Source organism: Argiope bruennichi, chromosome 2 (assembly GCF_947563725.1).
Source record: "Argiope bruennichi chromosome 2, qqArgBrue1.1, whole genome shotgun sequence".
NCBI lineage: Eukaryota > Metazoa > Arthropoda > Arachnida > Araneae > Araneidae > Argiope > Argiope bruennichi.
The window spans coordinates 63,479,007-63,491,795 of record NC_079152.1 but is presented as its reverse complement, the minus strand read 5'-3'; positions in this window follow the sequence as shown (position 1 = coordinate 63,491,795).

The window sequence follows — 12,789 nt, the reverse complement described above, 5'->3', positions numbered from 1 at the left end:
TTGGAGTGCAGATAATTCGAACCTACAACCTTAATATACTCACTAAAATATGAGTATCAATCATTGAACCAGAAGCTTTCCATTCCCAAATTTAAGGAACTCTCGGGAGGTTTCTTTAAAAGTAAATAAGACATTAATTTTGCTTTAAAAATTATTTTGTGCAGCACTTATCAAATTATCATAGAAATTCGCTTTGCAAAAATAAAAGTAATTTTCATTTTAACAATTTAACAGTTAATTTTTTCCAATTCTGCCTGTAATAGATTCTATCTGTGATATATCGATTTTAAAACACACATAAGCGATCTCGAATCTTTAAATATCGAATTGAAAGATTTCTGTAAAAATATCCGATGCGTGCAAATTTCGATATAAAGCAATATCGAAATGTAGAAATATGCATTTCAAATTTTTCATCACTTTCTAACAAAAACAAAAAAAAAGCTAATGTACATTTATTTGTTATACAGGACGATTTAAAATAATTAAAATAACAAGAACATTTATTAAAAAAATTACGGAGAGCAATGACTTTTCCAAAATTATTGATAGCCCACTTTAAAAAATTTCATACTTTTTGGCTGCATCTTTATCTTTCATCACTCTTACTGCATCTTTTGATAATCTGATCTTCTCTTTTAAACTCTTAATTCTTAGAAATTTAAAGGTAAAATGAATTTAATGTAAACATTCTCATTCCAACTCAAGATTTCGACGAATCTTTAAGTTTCAAATCTCCTTGAATCTTAAGAATACATTTTGGTAATTACTTCTGTCTGTCGCTCTACCTATCTGTCTTCTCCTCAAAAACGATTTAAGCTAGATGGATTAAATATGGTATTTGGACTTTACATAAACTTTGTGGATTTCTATCAGATTTTAAACAAAATTTCTCTGTTCGGCTGTCTGAATAAAAATGAACACGATATCCAAAGATGGAAAAAGCTAAATAGATAAAATTTGGTAACCCATATCTAATTTGGAAACAGACCCGTCAAGAAATTGAATGTCTGTCTATCTGTACTTTTATATGTATATAAATGTAGTAAATCAGCAACATAACAACTTAAATAAATGGAATTTGGTGCATGATCTTGTGATAACAAGTGTAGTTTTATTTTAAAATTAAAAATTTTGTCAAATTTTGATTTTAATTATTCGGAAAAAAATGTGAACTCGAATTTTCTGGCATTTGTGTATTAATCGCATGCCAGCAATTAATCACCAAAATTCTCACGCGTTAGATTTAGTCCACTAGTTGATATTTTGTATCTATTGTTCGTCAGTATCATGCAATTAAACTACAGGTACAGATTTTCTTTATTTTACTGCAAAGCACATAATTTTCATATGGGGACTCTGAAACGAACTCTCATATTTGGAAATAAAAATATGAGCTTTCATGATGTTCACGTTTTTTCCCCAAGATCTACAATTTTATGCTGGGAAGAATTAGGATAATGCTTTTATTTAGAAATATGCGAGAAAGTTTAAGGAAAACCATCTCCCCTGGTTCATGTTTGTCCTTAATAAGAATTTTTTGTATGGATATTAGTATTCAGTCTTTTATTTTATTTTATTTTTCACAGAAATTGCACAGGAATGAAAAATTTCTTCCTTTACTGTGATTTTAGAAAAAAAAAATGTTAATTTTGTCCTATTTAGAATCAATAATCTTTCAGAGTATTTTATTTTCTCACACTGAAAAATAAGCTTTTATAAATAAAAAAAGAGTGTTAAAAAACAAACTTTGCGAATTACATTTCTTTGATTAGAATTTTTTTCTTACAAAATATTTAACAAGTTTTTTATTGTGCTTTTGAAAAGTTTCGCGCAATTTAAATCTTCCTTATAATGAAGGGGTTTCTCAAATTTCAAAATTTTTCTGAGCAGTAATTATCATCAAAAAATGAAATAAAACAATAAAACATGAGCTCCGCTGTTTAAAAGCCCTCTTTATGTAAAAAAAAAATGTGATTTTTAGCATTTTTTATTGAATTTATTCTTCTTTTGTCTAAGAAATTAAAAAAAATGATAAAAAATATTTTAAGTTAATTGTGAACAAATCTGCATCCATTGAACGCTTCCTATTTACATAAAACTAACATTTTTATTTTATTATTTTTAATTAATTTTTTACTCCCGTAAAAAGATATTTTGTGAAGAATTTTTTTACAAATAAAAATGAGCTTTACTTTATTCTAAAAAAATATTATAGCCCTTTAATAAAAAAATAATTATCTAAAATATTTTAAAGGAAAAAGTAAAGTCAAAGCGGTATTCATTTGATGAATTATGAGTTTTTATAGCTAATTCTCATATTACCACGGTATGAAAGAATCAGAAATTCGAAACCAAAGCCAGGTTTAAACGGATTGAATCTTAAAAACTTTCTCTGATTTTGATTTATTTAGTAAAAGAAAAAAATTTTTTGAACGACGAATTATTTTAATGAAAAACTAATTACGAGTACCATCAATAGATTAAAAATGATTTCGGTATAACCAAGAGAGGAGATTTTAATTTCACACTTTGCATATAATATTGTTACAAACCTGTAATGTTGCTTCCGCTTCCAATCACGATTAGTTCAATCACTGGAAAAACCTTTTTACGATCAGGCTCTGTTGGGCTCCAATTCTTAAGTTTAATGCCAGCTTTATAATCAAATATATGAACATGATAATAAGTTGAAAATGAATTTTAATGTCATAAGTTTTGGAAACAGAGTACGAAACATTCAAAAAGGTGATAATAAAAGTCACTTTAGCGTTTGTTAATCATAATGCAAATTTTCGGTTTTGTAAATTTCTTTCACTTTTTTCATTTTTTATTCATCTGATCAGATTCTCCTATTTTGATTAATAAACAAAAGAATAAAATGACACAGTTGGCATTTCTCCCTAAAATATAAACTCCATGTTATATCATTTTTGTTTAGTTAAATTAGTTTACGTTAGGAATGTGGCCTCTCCATTTGACGAATAATATAATTTTATTGTTTATGTTTTTTTTTTTCCCTTTTGATTGCTTGTTTCGTCAATCATTTCTTCCTATTTTTTATAATCTAATACATCATAATTATGCATTAATAAACTGTAAAATAAAATGATACTTCTGGCATTTCTTCCTAAAATATATACCCAGCACTATATCATTTTTGTTTGATTAAGTTACTTTAGGAATGTAACCCTTCCTTTTGACGAATAATAAAATTTTATTATCGACGTTTTTTTTTTTTTTTTTTCCTTTTAGTTTCCTGGTTTCATCAATCATTTCTTCAATATTAATATAATCTAACACACCACCATTATGTATTAATAAATAGTAAATAAAAACTTTCGAATTTCTCTCCAAGCCAATGAAATAATGGTGAATCGCTTCGTCGGCTTTCGATTTCTCTCGGAATATATCATGATTATATTTCGATATTAGGCGATAGAAGAATAATTTAAAAATTTCTAAGGCTACAATTTTATGATATCATAAGTTGCATGAACCTTTTAAAAATATTTCCATAATTTGTAAAGCAAACGAGATTACATGTCAATCAAAATTCATGTTTGATACATTATACCTGAAAATTTTGACTGGGAAACTTTTTGCAGTTTCGGAAGTTTGGAGAAGAGGTTATTCTTTTCTCTTCTTCTGACCACAAAATTACTTTGTTTTCTCAAAGCAGCCCTGATGTTACCTCTAAATAGGAATTTAATAATAACTTCAAGAGTGTTTGTAGAATAGAGAATATTTGAAGAATTTGCAATAGGCATGAAATGTGCTCTTAATGATAAAAAGTAAAAACAACTTTCGTGGCATAAAAGGTGATAATGTTTCAAACAAAAGATATTGAAAAATAAGAATTTTTTACTGAACCTCCTATTTGACCCAAGGCCAAATTTATGATCGTCTTACTGCTAGAGAATTTGAAATTTATTTGAACTATCATATGATATATCTTCTTTCAGAAAAATATATAGTAGCCGGATATCTTCCTTAAGTTATATGATGGCCAGGAAAGGTGAATTTTTGACAGAAATATTGATTTCTATTTTATCTCTAATTCATAAAATATTTGAACTTTTCTTTTAAAAAAACTTCTTTTTTAGCTTGATTATGTGATTTTTTAAAATATTTATTATGTTTTTTATATCTGTAAAATTACAGGATTTCTAATCATAAATGCATAAAAATTGTTTAAATAATTAATAGAATTTCTTATATTCTTAAGAAAAGAGTTTTATGAGCAAAATATAAAGCACATTTAATTTATTGCTATTATTACTCATATTTTGAAGAATTTGAATTATGGTATAAACTTTGAATTAGATTATGTATATTTTATAAAAATTTCAATATTTACAAAAAGATTTTTTTTAAATTTAAATTTGATGTTATTCTCAATACTATTTCAATGTTCAAAGATTGGCTAATAATTCATGTTAATCAAAGAATAATACATTAAGATATATTTACAAGTTTATGGAGAAATATTTTTATAAATTTTTGAGTAAAAGATTTACATTCAAAACAACTTTTCAACGAGTTTTTTCCCTCTCTTGTTTCTTAATTATGAAATAGGTTGTTGTGTTTGTTTCTTATGGCACTTGCCACGGACAAGCCCGCTGTTCAAAGGCAGCCGATTTAAGCCTAAGGGGGAGCGCCTCTTGTTTTTATCATAGAGCCAACTTGGGCCAAGAGTACGACTTGATTACTCACGCATCGCTCATTCGCTTGCACAACCCCTTTTTACAGTAGGGCATATTTACACATCTCAGAGATAGAACAAGATGAACAACCATGCCCAAACCGGGACTCGAACCCGGGACGCCCAGATCACGGGGAAGATGCGCTACCCCTGTGCCTGGACGCCGGCATTATGAAATATTAATCCCTATATGGGAAACTAGACTAAGTTGACGATATTGACAGTTGGTCATTTTTAATACGATCATATTGTGATATAAATTGCTTTTCTTTACTTGCATTATTAAAATAACTATATAATGTTTTGTACCTACTTGGATAAATTTTTATTTTAATACAATCAAAATTATTTTGTCATTTAAAAAATAATTCAAAAGTATCATTTTACTCCGGTACCAGGCAAGATGACAGTTACGGACTATGAAAGTGGATTAAAATGATACTACTGATAAATATCGAATACATTTTTCTTTTTAGAAAATATAAGATAGAATACTAATTAATTAAACATCGTTATTTTTTAAAAGCATGTATTGAACGAGCTAATGCGCTCAAAACTCTTGTTCATACCGTCAGCACTTTTTCACTATCAAACATAAATCTCCTTCCTTTTAAGTTTGAGCACACTTCATCTTAATCTTTTTAGGAATCTTCTTTTTATTTTTCACTTTTTTTAAAACTTGCGCATCCGTCGTATATAGATTTGCAACTCTCTATATAATCGTTTGACGGAGGACCAAAGTAGATCTTATCATATGTAAAACACCGTGCTATGGCTTCTTTGGAATTTTGAGTTGACGCCATGAGTGTCGGAAGTTTAGACTTCCAAGTTTTTTTTAATGAAAATTAAAATTTTAATTTCTTCGCAACAACTCCTTTCATTGCAACCTGGCTTTCGTTTGCTTGTTATTTTAAACTTTCCTGTTTCGCTTTTTGTTTATCTTTCAGATCCAACATCGAATTTATAGCGAGCTTCTTAAAATATTTTCTATCGGTCTATATGCTACAGAAGTTTATGAGAGACTGAAGTTTATACGCATATATAGTCCTATGTAATATGTAAAAAATTGTGTGAAAATCTGAAATCATCAAATTTAGCAAATAACGAAATATCTTATTTGTTAGTAAATGTGTTCACATATTGGAGGTCTTGAAAATTAAAATACTTTTACACACACAACATAAAATATCATTTAATAAACAATGAAATGACAACAGTGGTTAACAATGCGTGGGCATTTGGTTTAACCCTTTAAAGGGCCATTTTTTTTCTAGTCATATTATGTTAAAATAATTTTAGGTTTGAAATTAGAATAAGAAAAGGGATTCATTTAGCTTACTAGATAAATTTAATTTGGTTGATTAATTAATTTGGTTAATTAATAATTAAGTGACACATCAAGATACATCATTTTGTGTGAGATAAAGAACTGAAGCCTCTAAGTTTCTGTCTTTCTAAAATAATTTGTCAGAACTTATGCCAACCTACATAATTTCATACAAAGATTGATAAATTTGGTGGGAAGCATACTTCCCACGGCCTTAGAAAGGGTTAAATTGTGTAAAGCTCTAGTAATATCCATAGAATCGTGAAGATCGAGTAGTATATATCTGCAGCAGTTCCCCCTGCTTATTTTTTATACTTATTTTCCTAAAGTTATTTTATAAAAAAAAACGGCGGAAACTTAAATCTCTTATATTTTTTTTTTCAGAAGATTTTATCCTTTTAATTTAATTAAGTACAATTTAGCTTAATTATATTAACGTCTCGTTTTAAAACAAAACTAGGGCTATTTTGGGACGGATCCCCTAAATTTTGAACCTCTGTCAGATGACGAGGAGGATACCTGAGCTGGCACTCCCCCTCCTAGCTTCCCCGCCACATCAGCGGGAGGTCATTTGGATCTGTTCTTCTGTGGAATCGGGTCTCGAAACGGAAACTCTCCGGTTCTGAAGCTGAGACTTTACCACCAGGCCACTGTGGCCTCTTTAATTAAGTGCAAAGATTTAACTTTAATTAAGTACAATTAGATTAAAGTTGTTTAATTAAAAAAAGTTATTTTATCTCTTTTTGTTTAATTCAAATGCAATTAAAAAATCATATTTACGTTTTTCTAATTTATTTACATCATATGCAGTATATTACGGATAGATATAATTTATAAACATAATTATCGCTGTATATCATTTATAAATATATTCATAAACACTTCAAACACTATAACATACTTTATACTTCAAAATAACTTCAAGTTTACCAGATGCTTTTATGTTGAAAATTATGTAAAACATTAATTAGTAACTTGTTAAGAAATAAACAAGATTATGTCGGAATAATCAGCTTATATTTAAAGAAAAACAAACCGTCGCATACCTATTAAAGTATCCTTTTTTTGCTTGATTACCGGATTAAAAACTACTAATTGAAGGTTTTATTTATGTTACTGAAGTGAAAAAATTAATATAAGCTTTAATAATCTTCTGAAGTTAAAGTCCTTTAATCTAGTTTCACTATTAGCTTCCTTCATTTGGTCCTGAGAGAAAAAGTGTTGCCATATCCGTCCGACATTATCTTGCGTGCTAGCTTTTAAAAAGGAAATGTCATTTCGAAACTCAGCAGGAGAATTTCTGTTTAATGAATTCAATTCCAGTAGAATGTTCAGCAAGTTTAATTTAAACATTTTGTTCTTCACAATCTATGAATTTAGGTCGAGATTGCGCATTTTTTTTTATTTCATTGTGTATAAAATTACAAAAAGAAACATTATCATCATCAAAAAATTCATCGGAATGCAGATGGATCTTTACGTTTTATACTTCAGAGTCCGAAAAAGATAATTTTGAAATTATATCTGTCTGTGAATGTGTACGTGCAAGAAATTTAGTATGTGAAAATAAAACTTCAAAATTGTAGATATATGATATATCAAATTTTTAATGTTATGTTATTTCATTATATTATAACTCCATATTTACCTACTTTTTTATGAGCGATATTTTATTTTTATTTCAAAAAGAATTTTTTTATTGCTTTGATAGGGAAATGGGAGTATATTGGTATTGTTTGCCAACGGATTCTAAAACCCTCTGCTCTTTTGCGCATGTGTTAGGATGGGTTTAATTCGTCAAAATAGGAGTGAGAGGAAAGACTAACGGAGGCAGTGTTTACATTTAACAATAACGTAAAATCGAATTACTCGTAAATTGAATTAAATTAAAATAATAGGGTCAGAAACGACAAAATACTCGCATACACTTCAAGAGAGAGAGAGAAGAACTGAACGAAAAAGTATCTAATACGGCGAAAATCAAAGGCAAGAATGATGAAGAATGCCGGAAATCCGCTCATCCTTCCGCGTCTCACCCCTTAGTGAGATAGAATCGTTGAAAAGTAATCGTCTGAGGGTATTGAAACGAAAAGCAAGACGGTTTTGAGACGAAGAACTTCAAGTTCGGTTCAAATTCCATTTCTCCGAAATGCTGGTTCATTATTAGCAGGCAAAGAGCTCGGAAAATCTTTCCTCTGATATCATATGGTAGTTCAGAGAGCAGGTGTTGTCTTTGTCATCTGGCAGCAATTTTAAATTGGAAGTCTATCCCTAAACAGACAAGTATTTTTCAAAAGAAAATAATTATATAGCTCAAGTAAACCACCTACTTTGCTAATTAAATATTTACTTCTGTATTATTCTGTAATATTCATAAAGACTAAAAAGCAAACGATAATTTTTAAAAAAATTAAGTTTTTTAGTACATCAGTTAAATTGTGTTTATATATAAAAAAATTATTAAATTTATTTCCTCTCTGATAAAAATAAATTTCTTATAAGTCAATTATAAATCAGCATTTATATCTTCTTGTTATTAAACAATATGACAATGTCTCCGTTCAAATTAGAGATATTAGTGCCTTCTCGCCTTATTTTTTAATAACCGTCTTTCAAAACCAGTTGGCTGGGATATATGGTTGCTGAAAATTTCAATCAAATATTTGTATAATTTAAGGACTTCCTCAGCAAAATATTTTAAACTTCTATTTTGATAGACATATAACTCGGTCTAATTGAAAAACCTTAAAAGCTCTGTTTAATGTGTTAGGCATTTCAATAATTTTACGCCTATATTTTTATACGTCCAGTTACATCGCAGAAATGAACTAAAATATTTAAAAGCGAACTCGCTTAAAAAATTTATCCCCGTTGCTAGATTTTGAAATTAAATCTTAACTGTAAGAACAAAATTTAAAAAAAAATTTAAGCATACACAAAATTGAAATCTACTCAACATTTAAAAATAAGCCGAATCTTCATATCAATATTTTAAGACAACAACTGTAGTCAAATTTTGTTCTGTAACCAGCGCGTCTAAAACCCGTATTCAATTTTTAGATACCTGTTGCTAAATATGTTATTGCCAGATACCTGTTGCCTGCCTGTACAGGAGATTAATCTCCAAAATGTCGTCAAACGTCACATGATAGATTCAGTAAAAATGCTACTTTCACACTATAGATCAATATTTCGTTACTAATATTCACCAAAGTCATACGAGATATATTTAAGGTTCGCAATTTTATCCGAGGAGAGAGTTACACCTTTATTAGAGAGTATGTGAGCAAATTTTGGGGAGACCACTGACGCTGGTTTTTTATTAGCCTTATAATTTATACATATAGGTAATAAACTGGATCCTTCTTCTTTAACTTTCATCAATAGAAGAAAATCACGTGATTAAATATTTAATGTAAGAAGGAAGGCAGTGTGAATTTTAGGGCTATCCTGTAATGCAATTTATAATTAGATATTAGGTTAAAAAAATATTAAAAATGCCAAAATTCAGGACATTATTTTTTTTAATTTTGAAACGGTGTAAAACGTTTTCGGTAGTCATTCACAGAAAAAAGTCAAAATTATTTAATTTTTAATTAATTAAAATCTTAGTAAAAATTTCAAAAAAAATTCGCTCTTAGGTGTGTATTTCATATTTTTAAGGTATATATATACCTTAAAAATATCAAATATATATAAATACTAATGATATATATATATATATATATATATATATATATATATATATATATACACTCGCACCAAATATGAGAGTTGTTGGTCAAGTGGTCAGATTTATTGTTAATCAAGATAAACATTAGTAAAATTGTCTTTGACATTTTAATTTTTATTTTTATGTCAAATCTGCGAAAGAAATCTAGAATTATCATGCTAAATTACATTAGAATTCCTATACACCAAATTCCAATGCATATAAAGTTCCAAATTCCAATACATATACACCAAATTCCAATACATAGTGAGGTTTTCAATTTAAATTCAAAATTGCTTTTGAGAATTTTATAATAATACGGTCTCTAAACGGAAATATTTGAGTGTAAAATAGAAATTCAACTTAATAAAAAGTCACGGAAAAGGTGGTGAAAAAATAAAAAGCCACAAGAAAGTATAAAGGTTCGACAAATAGGAACAGCAATTTTCAGAAATCGTTGTTACATGTATATTTTTTTATAAAAGAAAATTTCATTTTTACTTATAAAAATATCTTTCATAATTTTTAGAACACACGTTTAACTAATTATAAACAAAGGTTGATATAAGCTTAAATACGAAAATACTATCAAAATTTCAATTGATTTGTTTTCAAATGCAATATACTCTCGAGTATCCGATTCGTGACTATCCGGCCTGGTTTTTCAAAAACTAAAATCTGTAAGTTTTATTCTTAGCCTATAGTTACCTTTTCATATCTGTATATCGTTTATCAGTGAAAAATAAAATTATTTTGAGTCAACTTTCTTAACATTAATCTTTTGTTTATGTTTCCAGCATTTAAGTTAGGTGCCACATAATGTATGCTAAAATATGAACAGTTTATATCCTTTAACTTACTTTTTATCTGATCAATTCTTAAAACGTACAATGTAGTATATAAACATATATATAAACTACCAGTGCACAGCCTTTTATTTTAACTCGTCACGTTACCGACAACGGCTTCTATGATTCACCAGGCCAAGCCGCGTTCATATTCTACGTGGCTTGAGATAAATAAAGGGCTTCCTACTCAATAAGAAGCGAGAAAATACATATTAGAACAGTGAGTTTTGGTATAAAAACTTTTTCTTCTGGTATTGGGAGCAAAGAAATGAGTTCATAGAATTGCAGCCTATACGACTTTTGTTATCCGGCCTGCCCTTCTGCCATATTAGGCCGGGAACTCGGGAGTGCACTGTATTAAGAAGTTATTTCAAATTTTCGTCTTCGTATATGAATAAATAAAATGTATCTGACTTAATAGGAATAAACCTAATAGAATTATTAATAGACTAGTCACTTTTAGAGACCTGTTTGCTCGGTCTCTATATATATCAATATCAAGGGATATTGATTATATTTCATTTCATTTAAATCGTTTAGTTTTAACTTTATATCCAAGATACCGTCAAATTGCCAGAAATTAAATTTGTTTTACTTTAGATGTCGTACATATGCTCTGTATATGAATCTTTCTAAGCACTATTAAAAAGTATAAATGTTCTGTTCATCTGTTCGTCTAAATTTCGACGAATTGTAACTCCTTTTTTTTATTCGTTCCGTAAAACTGCATACATATTTTCAAAAATACTTCTTATTTAGCTTTCAATAGTGGAAGATAATCGCATGTTTTAATATTTGATAAAACAATAACAGCAGTTTGAATTTAAGAACAACAATTTAATCTATTATTGGAAATTAGGTAAAAAAAAAATATTTTCAAGAATTGGCAAAATTCAGGAAATATTTGAACGATTATAAAATTGGTATCATTAAAAAGACAATTTTTAAAAATTTCGACACGGTATAAAATTTTATTATTCGGAAATATGTAGAAAAGTTTTAGCGGAAAAAAAGCAGAAATTCAAGTTAATTTTTAATTAATTAAAAATATAAAAATTATTACCAAGGTACACATTCCGATCTTCCAATATATACATGGACTAAATTTGGTAACAAATCAATTAACACACAATTGCTTTTGATAAGAAAATATGGGAAAATATGTATTAAACTTTTTTTGTAAATCGAAATTTCTCTATATAGAAATTGTTTTCCATTACTCTTCAAATTCTATACAGATATGTTCGATTATATTTTGATTAATTTTTCATTCTGAAACTAAATTTAAACTATTTTGGAACTCACTATTTTGAACCGCAATCAGATGATAGATAATGTTTCAACAAGTACTACCTCTCCAGATTTCCAAAATATATTAAACCACATTAGCGAGACAATGTAGGACCCTGATGGATATGACATATATCGAATTCTCTTTCTTGGCGGTTCTTTTATGGAATTCGATTCTACAGCTTCGTTTTCATATCCTCGCGATTCCTGATTTTGTACTTTATAAAATTGCATTGAAAAATCTTTTCATATCATTTTTTTTAATTGCAAGGAAATATCATATTAATGCAAATAATTTATGATTTATAAGAGTAATATAAACATGTAACTATGATTCGACCAAGAAAGTATACATCAATAATTTTGAATCAATTTATTTCTCAGTGGATTGACATTTAATGAGCAACGAGAACACATTTTGAATACACAAAGGAAAATGTCTATAAATAAAAAAAAAAAGTGGCATTATTTTAAAACATTCCAAATTTTAAACAAATTAATAGATAAGAATAAAATATCGTTGCCAACGGATTCTAAAATCCTCTGCTCTTTTGCGCATGCGTTAGGATGGGTTTTAATTCGGCAAAATAGGGGTGAAAGAAAAGAGAAAAGGAGGAGATGTTTACATTTAAAAATAAAGTAAATTCCAGAAATTGCACACATCCTTCCGTATGTCACCCCTTACTGAGATCGAAACGTCAAAAATGGTCCTCTCAGAATACTGAAACGAACAGTATTTCTATATTCTTAATAAAAAGTAAATCTTTTTCCATCTTTCATCTTATGCCTTTTTGATGAAAGCAAATCGATTGGCAGATTTATTTCTGAAAATGAATAAATTGTATCAATTTTCAACATTTGAAATATCATGGCATGAAAATATGGCAGATAGTATAAGTTGTTTAAT